Genomic DNA, 6,881 nt, shown 5'->3' with positions numbered 1-6,881 from the left:
TGTTTTTTCCACATGGTCATTGACTTTTCTTGGATCTGATGTAGAAGAGTAAAGATGAATGGAGTCATGAGCGATCTCCTTGGGGAATTAGAAACCCACTCCTCATCACTGAATGCAAAGCACTTAGGAACATCACTGGCCAGCAAAGACCAGCTTGAACACCCTTCCCTTTCACTTCTGTTATTCAACAAAAGTATATATGGCACACAAGTTTCCTCTGAAAAACAGGATCAGCTAAAGTATTATAGGGAGTAAGGGCTGGTGGTAACAGCTGCCAAGTGTTTCTCTATTCATTTATTCAACAAAAACATCTTAAGCCAGTGTTATGTCCTAGGGGCTGGGAGTACAGAAATCAGAAAGGTAAGGCTGTGGCTGCACGGGTGCAGGAGGGCCTAGAGGACCTACCCCATGTTGAAGGTCAGGAAGAGCAGTGGTGAGGAGATACCCCTCTTCCAAGGTAAGGAACAATGGCTGCCCTTTGCTGGAGCAGCCGTGAAGAGATACCCCACGCCCAAAGTAAGAGAAACCAAAGTAAGATGGTTGGTGTTGCAAGAGGGCATCAGAGGGCAAACACACTGAAACCATACTCACAGAAAACTAGTCAATCTAATCACACTAGGACCACAGCCTTGTCTAACTCAATGAAACTAAGCCATGCCCGTGAGGCAACCCAAGATGGGCGGGTCATGGTGGAGAGATCTGACAGAATGTGGTCCACTGGAGAAGGGAATGGCAAACCACTTCAGTATTCTTGCCTTGAGAACACCATGAACAGTATGAAAAGGCAAAATGATAGGATACCGAAAGAGAAACTCCCCAGGTCAGTAGGTGCCAAATATGCTACTGGAGATCAGTGGAGAAATAACTCCAGAAAGAATGAAGGGATGGAGCCAAAGCAAAAACAATACCCAGCTGTGGATGTGACTGGTGATAGAAGCAAGGTCCGATGCCGTAAAGAGCAATATTGCATAGGAACCTGGAATGTCAGGTCCATGAATCAAGGCAAATTGGAAGTGGTCAAACAAGAGATGGCAAGAGTGAATGTCAACATTCTAGGAATCAGAGAACTGAAATGGACTGGAATGGGTGAATTTAACTCAGATGACCATTATATCTACTACTGTGGGCAGGAATCCCTCAGAAGAAATGGAGTGGCCATCATGGTCAACAAAAGAGTCCAAAACGCAGTACTTGGATGCAATCTCAAAAACGACAGAATGATCTCTGTTTGTTTCCAAGGCAAACCATTCAATATCACAGTAATGCCCCAAACAGTAACGCTGAAGAAGCTGAAGTTGAATGGTTCTATGAAGACCTACAAGACCTTTTAGAACTAACACCCCCAAAAGATGTCCTTTTCATTATAGGGGACTGGAATGCAAAAGTAGGATGTCAAGAAACACCTGGAGTAACAGGCAAATTTGGCCTTGGAGTACAGAATGAAGCAGGGCAAAGGCTAATAGAGTTTTACCAAGAAAATGCACTGGTCATAATAAACACCCTCTTCCAACAACACAAGAGAAGACTCTATACATGGACATCACCAGATGGTCAACACTGAAATCAGATTGATTATATTCTTTGCAGCCAAAGATGGAGAAGCTCTATACAGTCAGCAAAAACAAGACCAGGAGCTGACTGTGGCTCAGACCATGAACTCCTTATTGCCAAATTCAGACTTAAATTGAAGAAAGTAGGGAAAACCACTAGACCATTCAGGTATGACCTAAATCAAATCCCTTATGATTATACAGTGGAAGTGAGAAATAGATTTAAGGACCTAGATCTGATAGAGTGCCTGATGAGCTATGGAATAAGGTTCATGACATTGTACAGGAGACAGGGATCAAGACCGTCCCCATGGAAAAGAAATGCAAAAAAGCAAAATGGCTGTCTGGGGAGGCCTTACAAATAGCTGTGAAAAGAAGAGAAGCAAAAACCAAAGGAGAAAAGGAAAGATATAAACATCTGAATGCAGAGTTCCAAAGAACAGCAAGAAGAGATAAGAAAGCCTTCTTCAGCAATCAATGCAAAGAAATAGAGGAAAACAACAGAATGGGAAAGACTAGGGATCTCTTCAAGAAAATCAGAGATACCAAAGGAACATTTCATGCAAAGATGGGCTCGATAAAGGACAGAAATGGTATGGACCTAACAGAAGCAGAAGATATTAAGAAAAGATGGCAAGAATACACAGAAGAACTGTACAAAAAATATCTTCATGACCCAGATAATCACGACGGTGTGATCACTGACCTAGAGCCAGACATCCTGGAATGTGAAGTCCAGTGGGCCTTAGAAAGCATCACTATGAACAAAGCTAGTGGAGGTGATGGCATTCCAGTTGAGCTATTCCAAAATCTGAAAGATGATGCTGTGAAAGTGCTTCACTCAATATGTCAGCAAATTTGGAAAACTCAGCAGTGGCCACAGGACTGGAAAAGGTCAGTTTTCATTCCAATCCCAAAGAAAGGCAATGCCAAAGAATGCTCAAACTACCGCACAATTGCACTCATCTCACACGCTAGTAAAGTAATGCTCAAAATTCTCCAAGCCAGGTTTCAGCAATATGTGAACTATGAACTTCCTGATGTTCAAGCTGGTTTTAGAAAAGGCAGAGGAACTAGAGATCAAATTGCCAACATCCGCTGGATCATGGAAAAAGCAAGAGAGTTCCAGAAAAACATCTATTTCTGCTTTATTGACTATGCCAAAGCCTTTGACTGTGTGGATCACAATAAACTGTGGAAAATTCTGAAAAAGATGGGAATACCAGACCACCTGATCTGCCTCTTGAGAAATCTGTATGCAGGTCAGGAAGCAACAGTTAGAACTGGACATGGAACAACAGACTGGTTCCAAATAGGAAAAGGAGTTCATCAAGGCTGTATATTGTCACCCTGTTTATTTAACTTCTATGCAGAGTACATTATGAGAAACGCTGGACTGGAAGAAACACAAGCTGGAATCAAGATTGCTGGGAGAAATATCAATAACCTCAGATATGCAGATGACACCACCTTATGGCAGAAAGTGAAGAGGAACTCAAAAGCCTCTTGATGAAAGTGAAAGTGGAGAGTGAAAAAGTTGGCTTAAAGCTCAACATTCAGAAAACGAAGATCATGGCAGCCGGTCACGGGATCACTTCATGGGAAATAGATGGGGAAACAGTGGAAACAGTGTCAGACTTTATTTTTCTGGGCTCCAAAATCACTACAGATGGTGACTGCAGCCATGAAATTAAAAGACGCTTACTCTGTGGAAGGAAGGTTATGACCAACCTAGATAGCATATTCAAAAGCAGAGACATTACTTTGCCAACAAAGGTTCGTTTAGTCAAGGCTATGGTGTTTCCTGTGGTCATGTATGGATGTCAGAGTTGGACTGTGAAGAAGGCTGAGCGCCAAAGAATTGATTATTTTGAACTGTGGTGTTGGAGAAGACTCTTGAGAGTCCCCTTGGACTGCAAAGAGATCCAACCAGTCCATTCTGAAGGAGATCAGCCCTGGGATTTCTTTGGAAGGAATGATGCTAAAGCTGAAACTCCAGTACTTTGCCCACCTCATGCGAAGAGTTGACTCATTGGAAAAGACTCTGATGCTGGAAGGGATTGGGGGCAAGAGGAGAAGGGGACGACAGAGGATGAGATGGCTGGATGGCATCACTGACTCGATGGACATGAGTCTGAGTGAACTCCGGGAGTTGGTGATGGACAGGGAGGCCTGGCGTGCTGCGATTCATGGGGTTGCAAAGAGTCGGACATGACTGAGCAACTCATCTCATCTGAAGGTGTTCCTAGTTAGAGAGGGAAGGTGGATTTTTAAAAATAAGACAGAGTAACAAGTAGAGACATGGCAAAGTATGAAAGGAGCAGCTAAGAGGGGTGACAAGATTTGCTCTGGAGACTGAGGGTCAAGTTGTATGATGTTTGAGTCAGGCCTAAAAGGATGAGCAAGAGTTCCCCACACAAAGAAAAGGAGAGAGTAGCCTAGATAGATGGACCAGTATGAACACAGGCATGGAGGATGAAAGAATGAATGGGGCCAAGAGAAAACTTTCAGGTTTGCAGAAGTCACCAGTCAAAACACAAAAACAACCCAGGGGGAAAAAAAGGAATTGTAATCTCAGACAAAGAGGTAATTTGCCTAGTATATAGAGTTCCCACAAAACAGTAGAAAAAAGCAATCATGAAAATCCATCAAAACAATAGGTGGAAATTTAATAAAACAGTATATTAATAAGTTGTCCTCTGAAAAGGAAATACCATTTAATCTTGGACAAAGTAAAAGATGCTCCATATTACTTAGAATAAAGTTGAATTAACAGCACTTTGAGATTACACTCTTCTATCAGATTTAGCAAATACCAAAAGTTTAACATCACACCCTGTTGGGAAGACTGGGGAAACGCTCACTCCTGAACATTACAGTGCATGTATGAGGAGAATAAATGGGTTCAACTCCTACAGAGGAAAATTTGATAGTAATTATGAAGATTACAAATACACATCCACCTATAGCCCAGCAATTTCACTTTTGGGGGTTTATCCTACAAATGGGCATACAGTCATGTGCATTAATGATCAAAATGATTCATTGCGCATCACTTGTAACAGCAAAAGATGAGCAACAACTCAAGTTTCTATCAAAGAAGACTGGCTAAATGAATTGTGAGACATTCGTAGAATGAATTATGGGACATTCGTAGAATGAATTATGGGACTCCTCTCCAAGATATTGTGAAACATAAAAAAGAACAAGAGGCAGTGTTTATAGTGTGCTAGCTTTTATGTGGGCTTCCCTAAAAGTTCAGTCATTAAAGAGTCTGCCTGCAATGCCGGAGACCTGACTTCAATTCCTGGGTCGGGAAGATCCCCGGGAGAAGGAAATGGCAACCCACTCCATTATTCTTGCCTGGAGAATCCCATGGACAGAGGAGCCTGGCAGGCTACAGTCTATGGGGTCACAAGAGTCAGCCAGGACTGAGCAACTAAGAACACAGCTTTTATGTAACAAAAGGCAGGAAAAAAAATATATAAGGCAATACTCTAATGATTAGGACATGGAACTCTGCTCAATGTTATGTGACAGCTGGATGAGAGGGGAGTTTGGGGGAGAATGGATACGTGTGTATGTATGGCTGAGTCCCTTTGCTGTCCACCTGAAACTATCACAACGTTGTTAATCAGCTACACCACAATACAAAATAAAAAGTTTAAAAAGAAATAAGGCAGTCCCTTCCAATGTCTTTTATCTGATTTTGAGAACTCCGGAAGATACATAACAAATTTAAAAAGTAGTCATGGTGCGGCGGCGGAGTCGGCATCGGCTGCAGCGGGAGACTTTGGCGCGATGTCTCACACCATCTTGCTGGTACAGCCTACCAAGAGGCCAGAAGGCAGAACTTACGCTGACTATGAATCTGTGAATGAGTGTATGGAAGGTGTTTGTAAAATGTATGAAGAATATCTGAAGAGAATGAATCCCAACAGCCGCTCTATCACATATGATATCAGTCAGTTGTTTGATTTTATTGATGACCTGGCAGACCTCAGCTGCCTTGTTTACCGAGCTGATACCCAGACATACCAGCCTTATAACAAAGATTGGATTAAAGAGAAGATCTACGTGCTCCTTCGTGGACAGGCCCAACAGGCTGGGAAATAGCTGAGTTTGCAAGCATTAGGGGAACAGGGGTGGGCTTGGAACACAGGTGTGTGCAGTGTGCTGTAGTGGAAGTTTTGTATTATAGTTTTCCTGTTTCCATTTTGGTATATCCTAGCCAGAATTGAATGTATTAGATAAAATGTGATGATCTTGTTCAATCTGAAAACCCCTTTGCCCCCCCCCCTTTTTTTTTTACTTAAACATTTTTATGATGATTTAGATGGAAGTTGGGTTTTGTCAGTTAACATTGGTTCCAGTCCCTCAAACTGTTCATACCTTCTTTATAACATCCACTGTACTAATCCTCCTTCAAGTTGGGGTGGGGAGTGGAGGCGCAGTTTAGTTACGTCCTCAAGATAAAGTCTTGGTGAAAAATAAATAAATGTTCTTTAGTTAAAAAATAAATAAATAAAATAAAATGTAGTCATGAGGGGCTGGGGAGTAAGATACAAGGGGATGAGGGTGGGAGCAGGACATTTCTTTCAATACTTTTTATATTGTTTGATTTTTGAATCATGTGAATATATTAACTACTCAAATAAAATAGTACTAAGTTGTTAAAGCCTTCTATCAAAACAAAAAAGGGAGAAATGGCATATGACTTAGTTGGGGAAAAACAATGTGCCGGTCCTCAGTGGCTCACTGCCAACACCCTCTCCTCCTTCTTCACAGTTCTCCCAGCCAGGGCACAAGATGTGGATGGAACTAGACCCTGCAACCCAGCAAAGCCTCTCTCCCAGCTCAGTCTGCTTCCTAACTGCAGTGCAAAGGATGGGACGGCTGTTAGGAGCAGGCATCCAAGTGGTACCCATCCACAACACGGAATAGGACTCCTGGGAGGCAGGCGGCTGCTTTGGGGGAGAAAGCAGATGTGCCCTCTGGGAGCCCCAGTGGTGGCATTGTTCCGTTTCCTTGGTTCAACTCCACCCACTACTCTCAGGCCCCAAAGAAAGGACATGCCAGCAAGAAAACCAACAAACTGTGAAGGCGTCTCACTCATGTGTGTGTAGGTGCTCAGTCTCTTCAGTTGTGTCTGACTCTTTGCAACCCCATGGACTATAGCCCACCAGGCTCCTCTGTCCATGGGATTCTCCAGGCGAGAACACTGGAGTGGGTTGCCATGGCTTCTTCCAGGGGTCTTCCCGACCCAGGGATTGAACCCGAGTCTCCTGTGTCTCCTGCATTGCAGGCAGATTTTTTTAGTGCTTGAACTAT

General features: G+C 43.0%; 1 pseudogene; it reads left to right on the top strand.

Moving 5' to 3' along the window:
- The first annotated feature begins 5,281 nt into the window (after nucleotides 1-5,281).
- Nucleotides 5,282-6,085, top strand: LOC109565750 (enhancer of rudimentary homolog pseudogene; annotated as a pseudogene).
- The last annotated feature ends 796 nt before the right edge of the window (nucleotides 6,086-6,881 follow it).

The sequence above is a fragment of the Bos indicus genome, chromosome 11 (genome assembly GCF_029378745.1).
Source record: "Bos indicus isolate NIAB-ARS_2022 breed Sahiwal x Tharparkar chromosome 11, NIAB-ARS_B.indTharparkar_mat_pri_1.0, whole genome shotgun sequence".
Classification (NCBI taxonomy): domain Eukaryota; kingdom Metazoa; phylum Chordata; class Mammalia; order Artiodactyla; family Bovidae; genus Bos; species Bos indicus.
This window is presented reverse-complemented; position numbering and strand designations above follow the sequence as displayed.